Source organism: Pinus tabuliformis, chromosome 5_1 (genome assembly GCF_031772625.1).
Source record: "Pinus tabuliformis cultivar Carrire ecotype Pingquan chromosome 5_1, CPIR1, whole genome shotgun sequence".
Lineage (NCBI taxonomy): Eukaryota > Viridiplantae > Streptophyta > Pinopsida > Pinales > Pinaceae > Pinus > Pinus tabuliformis.
The window spans coordinates 305,623,663-305,635,285 of record NC_142305.1 but is presented as its reverse complement, the minus strand read 5'-3'; the positions used below and the strand labels follow the sequence as shown (position 1 = coordinate 305,635,285).

Genomic DNA, 11,623 nt, shown 5'->3' with positions numbered 1-11,623 from the left:
CTCAGTCAACCCAAATATGGCCTGCCACTTGCCTGTAAATGCCCTGAAACTGCACCATTTTGCAGTTAAAACCACAAGGTGACCAAGAGGAATTATGTGTTTATATTTTTGTATTTGTCAAAATTTTCAATCATTTTTTTTTGTTGGTGGGGATGAGGGAGATAGTCAAACTCTCTTGCGTTGCCACATTCTTCCCTGAAAGGAGTCTGGCAATTCAAAATGGACCATTGATAAAAAAAAATGGTTTGTTTTAGTGACATTTCTAGGCTCTAGTTTAGTGATTAAGTTGCAAGTGTAAAATGCACACGCAAAGCGTTTGATAGTGCACATGGTAGCTTGAAGCTATGGCTCCACACACCACAGAAGAAGCAAGACATGTGAAGGTGTGGACAATGCAGAGTTGAAGCCTTGATGGCACACAAAAAGCTAAGAAGCAAGGTTAAGGCAGGTGTAAAAACACAAACCCAAGTTGCACTAGAGATCCTTCCAAATAGGTATATGTGGGAAACATATTATATAAAAAATTAAAAAATATAGATACGTCAACTTTTTTTTAAATAACTAATTATCTTGTAAAGAAATAAGTATAATAAAAAAATAACAACTTAGAACTCTTATAGATGATTACATGATACAAAATCCCATAACTTGATCTTGATTAATGCCAACCACATACATGATAGAATTCAGTGGAAATGCTACAAACTTGCCAATCCTAAAATCTTGCAAACCCTGAAGTCCACTAAATTCCAGCTTTTCCATATGAAATTCGATGAGGTTTTAACCTCTCTAAAACATCCTAAAACAATTTAACAATAATGTTAGAAATTAAGTAGAAGGGTAGAAACAGTAAAGGAAAATGTCAATTTTTACTTTAAGAATTTAATATTACCATTAATTACCAAAGTGACAAACTCCTCAAAGCCCAACCACCTATCATTATTTTGTGCTGAAGAGTCATTGGCATAGACAAGGCGATATTTTCCTGTGATACCCCTCTCAAGCTCTTAGATGGGCCTAGAAACTTCCCAAAAAAGCACTTAAATGTCATTGGAAATGGCCAAAATGCCTTTGAAATGCCATCGACCATACCACATAGGTGTTTCTAGATTTGGAAACGTTGCATGATACGACAATAGCATTTCTACGACATTTCAATGTTTCCAAGTATTTTGGGTAATAATGGACATGGCCAAACAAGGCCTTTCCTACAACTATGGCACAAATTGCAAATAGCCTCACCCACCCTACTAAAGAAAAAGAGTCCACATAAGAAAAGCATGTGGATCAAGCATGCAAACCATGAGACTTGCTTGCCTCCACAGCAAAACCACCAAGGAAAAAGGGCCCACATAGGAAAGGCATGTGGATCAAGCATGTGAACCATGAAACATGCTTACCTTCACATCAATGCTTTTGTTGTTAACCTATGTAGGGACCTAAGTATCTAGAGCCTCTAACCAATCATAAGATGCCATATGGCAATTGCCAACAAAAAGCCAAAACAATTAGAATTAGAAATAACCAGGAAAACCAGAAAGGAGGCAAAAGAACAAGTTTAGGTGCTCTCTTAACCTTCCCGAGGAGAACAAATGATGAATCATAACGGAAGGTAATAAAGAATCAAATCAATCTCAAGTGAAAAAGGAACCTTATTTCTTGAATAAAGCAGTGAATCTCCCTTATCTATGAGTCCAAAATCAATAAGAATAAAATAATATGACAATATTTAAATTATAATTTCACTCACTTGCCCTCTACCCATGCCATGCACTCATCCCCCTAACCCAAACATAGTATTTATTAATGAAAAATGCACTCCGTTTAAAGTAACAATCTCAAGAACACCTTCGATGCTGCATCATTTATATTTATATATTAGGATCGATCTCCCTTCACTTTATGCATGTTGTTTTAACAAAAGCAAAAAGATGTAATAGTTCCAAAGCAATGCCCACATGTCTACTTACTGTTTGTCAAAAGGAGGGGGGATCCAATCCAAATTACCTTGAAGTCGAAATAAGATCCAAGAAGGCAAAGGTCATGGTGTTATGTAGCCCACTTCCTTTTATTTCCACAATAGCAACGACTGAAAAAGAAGGGAGCATAAAGCACAAGAAAACACAACAGTTGTTCTCATGAATTACAAAATTTACAAGTAGCCCATGATGAATTCTCCCTTTCTTTCTCGCTGATGGTACACATAGAGGAGTTATCATACAAGTATAAGCATTTGGAGTGAATTAAAAACAGGACAAACTCAGCTTTTCAGCTGAATCTATTTGTTTCCAGCAAGACAAAGTTCTACTCTCATCCACTCACTTTTTGAAAATACCAGCAATCTAGGTCATCTTATAATGGGGCCAAAATCCCTAAGGCCAAATTTCCATAATCAGGTTGAACTATACTTCCAGCAAACTTCCTTCCCAATCTAGGGAAGCATTTCCCCTGGAAGGGGGGTTTGAATTTGTCCGTTTAATAATGTCTCAACATTTTAAGGTCAATCTGCTAGAGGGAAGACTTACGCAGAAAATTTGTGCAGAACATCAATGCCAATTCTTGTTGAAAAATTCCTAAACTGTTGAATCTGAAACCAGATTCAACTCAAAGTTACCAGATTCAATTCAAAGAACAATCCAACCACAATAAAGAGAGTAAGGGTTGACTTAGAGTAGGAAAAAAACACAGAAGTTGACTAGGGAAACATGAAAAAAATACAGTAAATCTCAGAAAAGAGTTTTTTCATTAATATGAAATCCAAACACAAATTTTCAATAACAAGAATAACTCATTTCACAGTAACATGTATTGATGATACATATCACAAAACGCCATGAATTCTAAATAGTTAAACAGATCTGTTGGTGAAACAACCAAAATTACTGTTTTTTAAATCTTTTATAAGAAGACAGCAAAATCTGAATTAGTAGACCCAGAGGAGACTTGCATTTGACTTTAGGAGTGCAGCCATTCAAACAAGTCAAGGTTGCATGTACAACTTTGGGCCAAGCCACATTTGACTTGGGTAACATTTAAAAGTACACTAAATTTATTTGCCATTGACATCAAAATTTGCAGTGTCCATATAGTACAAATTTTCAATAATCGCTCATTTCAAAGTACAGAGATGATAACAAATTTCAATAATAGCTCATTTCAAAGTACAGAGGTGATATTCTAAATTGTTAACAGTTCTGTTTGTAAAACAAGCTAATGAGCAATTATTTTATTTATTTTTCATGGGAAGACAACAGAATCTAACTGTCGTCACTAAGAAGAAAACTGCATTTGACTTTGGGATTAGAATTATGCAAACAAGTCAAACTTGAAACCATAATTCGGCCACTTGTGGACAAGTTAGACTATGATTAGAGCTGACTCCACTTTTTCTTTCCTCAAGCAGTGAAGTCAGACTCGAGAGTCAACCTGCTTTACTCAGAGGTGTCTAGTAAACAGGAAAAAGCTCCAAACGTAGGGGTTAAGTATTTTTTTATTATTTAGACTTCTTTTATCCCTTTTCTGTCATTCCTTTCTCATTGGATCACTGCCTCTCAAAGATGAGAGAATTCAGACTATTGTATTGAGTGAGAAGGATAACTTTTCTAAAGAGCCAAATGCAAGTCCTCACATCCCAGTCCTCATGGCAATTTTGAAGCAGCTGTGCCCAATCCTCATGAGATGTAGAACAGTTGGCGATAGGGTGTTCTGTTAAGACACTCCTTGTGTGAAGCTCGCTGGTTCAAAATTCCATAGGTACAAAAAATACAGACATGTTAAGGGTTGGTGTGCGATCCCCAGGTGATTTTGAGAGTTTAAATGTCCCAGGGTCATGGTTTCATAGCTCAAAAGCTAGTCCTGCAACTCATGGACAAACTAGCCAACAAACAAAAAACAAAAGAAATAGCTACGCCAACTTCCGCTATCAAAGGCCACATATAAATATATGAAAAAGAAAGCTGTTTGGATGAGGGAACAATAGAATGCAGATCAGCAGTTGATCCAAGGTGAAAAACAACTTTTACACAGAAAAATAATGAAAAATTAAAAGGTCATTCCTCTGCAAACGGATCTAAGAAATAAATTTCATGGACAAAGAATCAGAACCAAGTTCAATAAAATATAACTCCTCATTTTATTGGCATAGGTCCGTGATTTTTTTTTGGAATCCTAACAATTAAAACTCGAATCAGCTTTAATGATGCAATCCAGACTACAATAACAACGGAACACGACTTAAATGCATATTCCTTCAAGGGAAAGAAACAAGTGAGTATAAAAAACATAACATTTCAGGAGAACTACTGTACATTACTAGTCATTTCTGGACATTTACAGCATATTGTCATTCGGCCGAGGAAAACACATGAGCTGCAATGGTTCAGACTTCATGAGGATTTGCTACAAACCTAACTAGCATCTTGAGAACACACTGGATGAAACAATTTTGTGGAGATAAAAGCAGCCATCTGACAAAGACCCTATAAAGAAAGCCAAGATCGACATCTACCTCATCTTCAATCCATTGACCATGCTTATTTGTGACATCTTGACGAGCATTCCCTCAATTAATCTGCTTCAGCCATCCCATCAACGAAATTTCTGCTCGCAGTCTAAGGAAGACATCGATTCCAGTTAGTTTCAACACAGCTCATGTAAAAGCCCTCACCCAACTAGAATGAATTCATTTCAAGAAGATAAGTCCTCCTCCTCGCCAGGATTTTGGCAGCTGCCCTGTATGGACCTTCAAAAGCCCTCACAATGAAACCCTCGCTTTCCTTCTTCGCAGCAATAGTCTGATCACTCGGTCTGATGGTAACGAGCGTTGCACCCTGCATCACGGTGCCACCGGAAAGCTCCAAAGTCGGCGCATACCTCAATTTCATATTCAGGGCCGGAACTTGTGTTCTATTCGAAGATGGCGAAGCTGCCAGGGGCTTATCCCGAAACTCACAGAGTTGTTCTCTTCCCATACAGAGAGTCCCCTGACCGTCTGCATCAGTCAGAACCAAGCTCTGAAGAGTGGGATGGTCATGAATAATCTCTTTCAGTAAGTAATGCCGTGCCGAAGCCGCAATCAGGGAGCTTATGGTCCACACGACTCTCAATTTCAGCCAACCGTTTATGTAAAATAAGTCGGGGATACTGCCATTATCGTCCTCTAATCCTTCCAGACCTTCAGAATCATCATCGGAAACTAACTGTGTTTTTTTTCTAGAACCACTTTTCAAACCCTTATTCACCACTGACGCAGCCCCAAAAATTACACAGCTCTCCAAAGTACTCCCGAATTCCGCCTTCCATTTCAACAGAACACCATCTTCGACGCCCAACTCTCCGCCTGGAAGCTCAATTCTGAGATGCTGAACTTCCTTAAAATTTTTCAAGACCTCTGCCGGGGAGTGATGGGAAACTTCGGCTAAAATAGTCTTCCTAGGGCCTATAAAATGCTGTAAAGCTTGCAGGGGCTTAACAATGCTTCCTATCATGAACCTAACCAGGTGACCGAAAATGCCCTTACCTCTGGCGTTAAGGCCGCCGTCTTCACCAGAAATCACGCAATCCACCTTTACTACGACATTCTCCACCTGCGTCACCAGGGAGTTGAAGCGCTTCGAGACGGCGCAGCATCGGCCTAGAGCCTTTATGTCGGCTACTTTGTTGAAAATGAGAAGCAGCAGCGAGTCTGGGATTCGATCCAGGTGATCAATGGACAGCATCTGAGACGAGAACGCCGAAACGGCAACCCTGCGCGCGGTTCTGGACTGGTGATGTGGCTGCCGACCATGCTCGTGAACTAATTCGAGATGCATCGCTGCGAAATTTAAGCAAACTACTGGCTAACACACCTTTAAAGATTAAATATTCTGGATTCAATTAGAAGAACCAGTACAGAGCCTCAAGATGCCGACCTTTTGTTTTTCCCGCTTTCCGCTTGATATCTTGCAGGTACGGTTGCTTTGTGCTTAAACTTTAATCGACCAGCCAAAGCTCTGACAACGAAAGGAAGATCGAAACGCCCATCGCTGGCTTAGCAGTCAAGGAATCCAAGAAAGTTAAGGAATCCAAGAATCACCTTTATTTATCTAGTAAGCGTAGTAAGCGCTTTTACAGGATATTCTGCATCAAATTAGTATGCAAGCAACTCGCTTTAGTGAAAGGACTCTACTTTCTTTACTGCAATTTCTCTCAAACAATTTTCTTGATCTCTTGTTCAGAAATCTCTGAATCCCCTAATTATTTTCTAAATAATCCCCTGCCGTCCAAAAAGTGCGCTCTGAAGTCACTTTAGTGAACGATTTTCCTGATCTCTTATTCAGAAAACAATGAATCCTCTAATTATTTTCTAAATAATCCCCTGCTGTCAAAAAAGTGCGCGATGAAGTCACTTTAGTGAACGGATTATACTTTTTGACCGCAATTTTTCTCCCCGAACAATTTTCTTGATGCATTGCTTAGAAAACTCTGAATCCCCTGAAACTTATACTACGTAATCCCCTGCCTACGGATCTATGCATGCTTTGCTTAGAAAATTCTGAATCCATAAATGTTTTACAAAATAATCCCGGACTTATGAACTAGATGATCCTTTTATTTCCAATATTCGAGCCTTCTGCCTCAAAAATGCTAAAACAATTAAATTGCTTTGCATTTTGCTCCAACGAGGACTTCTTCAGGGAATCTCCGCTTTCTCTCAGAGTCTTGCAGCGGATAATTACTTTTAAAAAAGAACGCCCAGCAGACGAGCAATCGGCTGATCTTCAACAAATGTACATCTTTCCGGCGAAACATATAACCAATAATCCGAAAGCCTCCTCGTTTTTCTCGTTATTTGTTCACGTGGATCCTCGCCATCACATAAATGCACTGAATAGTACAAATCAGGAACCTTTAAAAAAAATTTGTCCACTCAACACAAAGTTCAAGATAATGCACCTTTCATTCAGCGACTTCTGTAGCTCCTTCCGCAAGGGACGCACAAACGGATCATTTTTACCATGCCTATCTTAAGCCTACTCCAGTATATTAAATTATCCGAGAATCTTCGGCCCTCCTCCCTGGTAGGATAGATTATCCACAAAAAATTCTGTAAAATTATGTAAATACACTTACCAAAGCCAAAAAATTGCACGGCCCTACCTAAAGAGCTAAGATCGGGCAACTTTCCAACGGATATGTTCAAACGGCTTCGCTCCTCCAGCGCATTTTCACGGCCATGGCAGGCCTGAGTTCCAGTAATTTTGTGCCACGTGAGTTCCACGATTTCACCAACATAAAGATAAAGCTAAACGCTGTAACGGATCTCTTGGAATAATATCATGGATTACAGGTGGATGAATTGATAGATTTGCATTTCCAAATCCAGCAAAATCCGAGCCGTCGACGTGCGTGACCCGGTCCCTTCCATCACGCACGCGGCGTGGACACGCGGGCGGCTTCAGCCAAATTTATCAGCACTGACGAATCAGAACTGCTACCGTCAGACTGGCACATGCTGCTGCCGTGGTACTGATACCTACTACCGTTGCACGCTCCAGTTGGCAGTGCCAATTTTTTTTACCGGTTCTGATAAATTAGAGCCGCCGCCGCCACAGTGACAAAGATGAGGCGACGAAGCCGTTTGTTTGACTGACCGCACGCGTAAATCTCATTTGCCAGCGCTGTCGGTGGCCCTCGGCGAATGTGCCAACGCCGTCTTAACATGTGTAACGTTCTATTATATTGAATTCATTTATATTTCAATAAACTCCACTTTATGTTATACTAATTATACTAATTATATTTAATTGGTTGAAGGGTTTGATTAGTCCCTCACGAGGATGGTGATATTCTCGATTCCATTTTTATATTTATTTATTTTTGCTAAATTATGAGTTTGCCCTTTTTATTTAAATGGAAATGAATATTATTTATTTAAAGCTTAATAAGATTTTTAAATTAATTAATTTTATATATTACAAATTAATATTGATAATTATATTTTTTCATTATTTAAAAAATAATAGTGTATAAGTAATTATAATAAAAATATTATAAAATGTAAATTTATTTTAATATAGATTATAATTTGTTAAAAATTGCTTTATAACAAAATAAAATATATATTTTTTCCCTTCTTCAAAAATTTTACCATAACATTTACCACACGATATAACATAACGTGTCACCTCTTAATAAGATACCTTATTAAAAGCATCGCATAGTCATCATAGGTATTAAATATGATAGAAAATCATAGTTACTATACCATATAACAACACTTTCCACCTTAGCGTAAACATCGCAAACTGTACAATCAATTTTTTTAAGGATAAAAGGATTTTTTTAATGCTCACATCATTTTCATTTAAATTTTATTTTTATTTATTTTATAAAAAAATTTGACATTTGGGATTTTCATACTTTTTACTATTTTATTATTTAAGAGTGATGTTTTGATAATAAATTATTTTTTCACAAATAAAATATTGATAAAGAATTTTCTCTTAAATTAATAACAAAGTTATGTTTACTTCAATGGGAATGTTAATGTTGATGAGATGGGAATATTGGAGTTGCGCCTGCCACCTTCCAATTGTAATGTTCATTAAAACTTCGGAGGAGCCACGACATGAGCTCGTTTATAATTGCATGCATGCTTACAGTGGGCAAAGTCTTTATATGGATATCAAAATGAAGGTAATGGAGATTGTAGGAGTCTGTTGGTGTGGAGGCAAGGGTTGGACCTTGCCTCCCTTTGCTAGCTAGTTATTTATTTTGAGGCGGGGTGAGCTTGGGATTATGACATGGAGGTACATTGTAGTGGAGCTTTAATGACGTCGGGGATTGCTTTTGTCTGCGAGGCTTCAGGCTCAGTGTTGGGCTAGTGAGGCTACTAATTGCTTTCTCTTGTGTGAATTTCTAGTTTAATGTCCTGGGTTATTTGTTTTTTGGGTCTTTCAAATATCTAAGGTAATGGATTGTTTTGTTGGGGTTAGTTCATTAGTTTGGTGTAGCTCAATTCTTGGTAGATGTTAGAGGTCGAAGGTCCATCCTTGTACACTGGTCTATTCGTTTACAGGGTCTAAGTCTGTGGGGTGTCCTGAGGCAGGAAGTTGTCAACTGTTATGAGAACTCGAACTCGAGGGTTTTTACATGTGAAGTCCATTAGAAATGTGTTGGGTTACTTGGTAGTTGGTTGCACCGCCTTTTCTATGTATAGCGTTTGGGGTCTTGTGTTATATTTAGCCATATTTTGGTGTTTCATGGTGTTTGTTTGTGGGACAATTGTAGAGGGTTGTGAGTCTCCAATTGTCTCTCTTGCCATTTTTATCGAGTCTGAATCATTTGTTCAAAGATTTGGTGATGACCTAGTGGGATTATGGTCAAGTCATCAAGTTGATTCGTCTATTCTCTTTTCTTATTACTTTGTGTAGTATACCTAGAGGTGGATAATATGGGGTACTTAGGTATTTACCCAAAGGCATAATGTAAAAAGAGGGGGCTACAATTAGTTTAGTAAACAAAGCTCATAAGTGGTTACCCACATTAATGATGATTGTAAGTGGTTGACCCTCATTATAAAAAGGAACCACAACTAGTTAGTTAGTTAATAAACATACCATAGTTAATAAATAAAGTGGTTAACCCACATTATGCAAGGGACCACAAATAGTTATGGAATAATGTGTTGTAAAAGAAATAAATTCATGGCATTGGATGTAGGGTATTGAAGGCTTATGATATTACAAATGGTATTGTATGCATAAAGCCTATATGGAGGCTAAAGACATTACATTGGGGATATGTCGAGTATTGTTTTGTATAGACAAGCGTATGGTTTATGGAGTGTTCTCATTCCGTAAGGAGCGATTTTATGGTGTTACCCTACCTCAATGGTTTTTATTAATAAATCATGAAGCATTTCTATTGTTATTTTGGATTGGCTTTGGGATTTATTTCACTGACATTTTAATATATTTGTAGGTTTACTACAAGTGGTATTAGAGCTATTTCCTAGGCAAAGTGGGATATTTTGGTTTTTTTGGAGAAAATCTTTTTGGGAAAATAGTGAGTTTACAGATCAGGTCTTGAAATTTTTGTGCAGAATTTTCCAAAACAAATTGCAGATATGAGTTCCTCTCGAAAAAACCCATTAAAAAAAAAACCTTATGAATCGAAACCCTGGTAGAGGACATCTTGCTGATTTAAAGTCAATTATTTTTCATAAATTTTTTGGATGGGAAATTGTGGGTGGCGGATTTCAAGCCAATTTATGGAGATTTGGTGTGGTATTTTCATAAACTAATTATAGATCTGAATTCCTCTCGAGAAAATACCGAAATTTGAAAAAAAAAATGCCTGAATCAGAGTATGGATGGAGGAGATCTCGTTGATTTAAAATCAGTGATATTTTTAGAATTTTTTTGTGACAACAGGAAACTGGCAACGCAGATCTGAGTTCACAAAGTGCCCAAATTGTGATTCTAATTTCATGGGAAGATGCAGAGTGGTTGTTCCATTTCCAAAAACATGTATAATAAGAACTCTGAGCTATATTGGCCAAGTTGTGACCATTCCAAATTTTCTGCCCAAAGTAAGTAATTTTTTTTCAAGCTTTCATTCTATTTTAGGGATTATAACAAGATGAATTTTACAAGAAAAGATGATGGTCATACTATTGAAGAATTCATTAAAAATCATAAGTCAAAATGCCCAAATAATTGGAGATTTACAATATGTCATTTTTTCTTAAATGAGTCTGACATATGGCAATCACTCGACCGTAATCAACTAGTGGTACTTTTTGATGAAGAATTCGAAAAAGTCCTTTTGGACAAATGGTTTCATGATAGAAATCAAGCTAATGCCATAAACGATTATTTTCAGTTGATATCTCCATATTACAGGTTCAGGGATGTATTCACAAGAAAAAGGTCATTGTTTCTATTAACCCTAGTTGCATGCATAATCTCATCAAATATTGGCCAAACAATTACAAATTCCTCCACAACATATTGAAAGCACACAAGTTTATGAAGTACATAATCAAATATTTAAGAACTTGAAGGTTACCATGGATAAATATATGCTATATTTATACTTTTATGATTTAGATATGAATTTATACTTTAAATTTAATCAGATTTATTTTAGATTAATCAAATTTTATATTCACACATTAATATTAACAATATATATATATATATATATATATATATATATATATATATATATATATTTAAATTTATTTTACATCATTGTTAATGGATTATTTAAAAAAAAAACTTAATAACAAATTTTAATAATAATAAGAAATTATATATATATATATATATATATATATATATATATATATTTTTTCCCTCTCTAAAGATTTTACCATAAAATTTACTACATGGTATAACATCATGTGTCACCTCTTAATAAGATACCTTATTAAAGGTATCTTTATAGGCATGGTTTCTTTTTCATAGTCATCATAACTACTAAATATGATAGAAAATAATATTTACTAGACAATATAACATCACTTTCCACCTTACTGTAAACATTACAAAGTGTACAAACAATTTTCTAAGTATGAAAGGAAAGGACATTTTTTAATGCTCACATCATTTTCATTTAAATTTTATTTTTACCTATT

At 36.4% G+C, this 11,623-nt stretch overlaps 1 pseudogene across 1 annotated transcript; it reads right to left on the bottom strand.

Moving 5' to 3' along the window:
* Positions 1–4,108: 4,108 nt before the first annotated feature.
* Positions 4,109–7,183, bottom strand: LOC149164585 (F-box protein At5g46170 pseudogene; annotated as a pseudogene). Its single transcript, XR_016260711.1, has 2 exons — positions 5,910–7,183; positions 4,109–5,812 (listed from the first exon to the last, which is right to left on the bottom strand). The product of XR_016260711.1 is annotated as an F-box protein At5g46170 pseudogene (transcript).
* Positions 7,184–11,623: the final 4,440 nt, after the last annotated feature.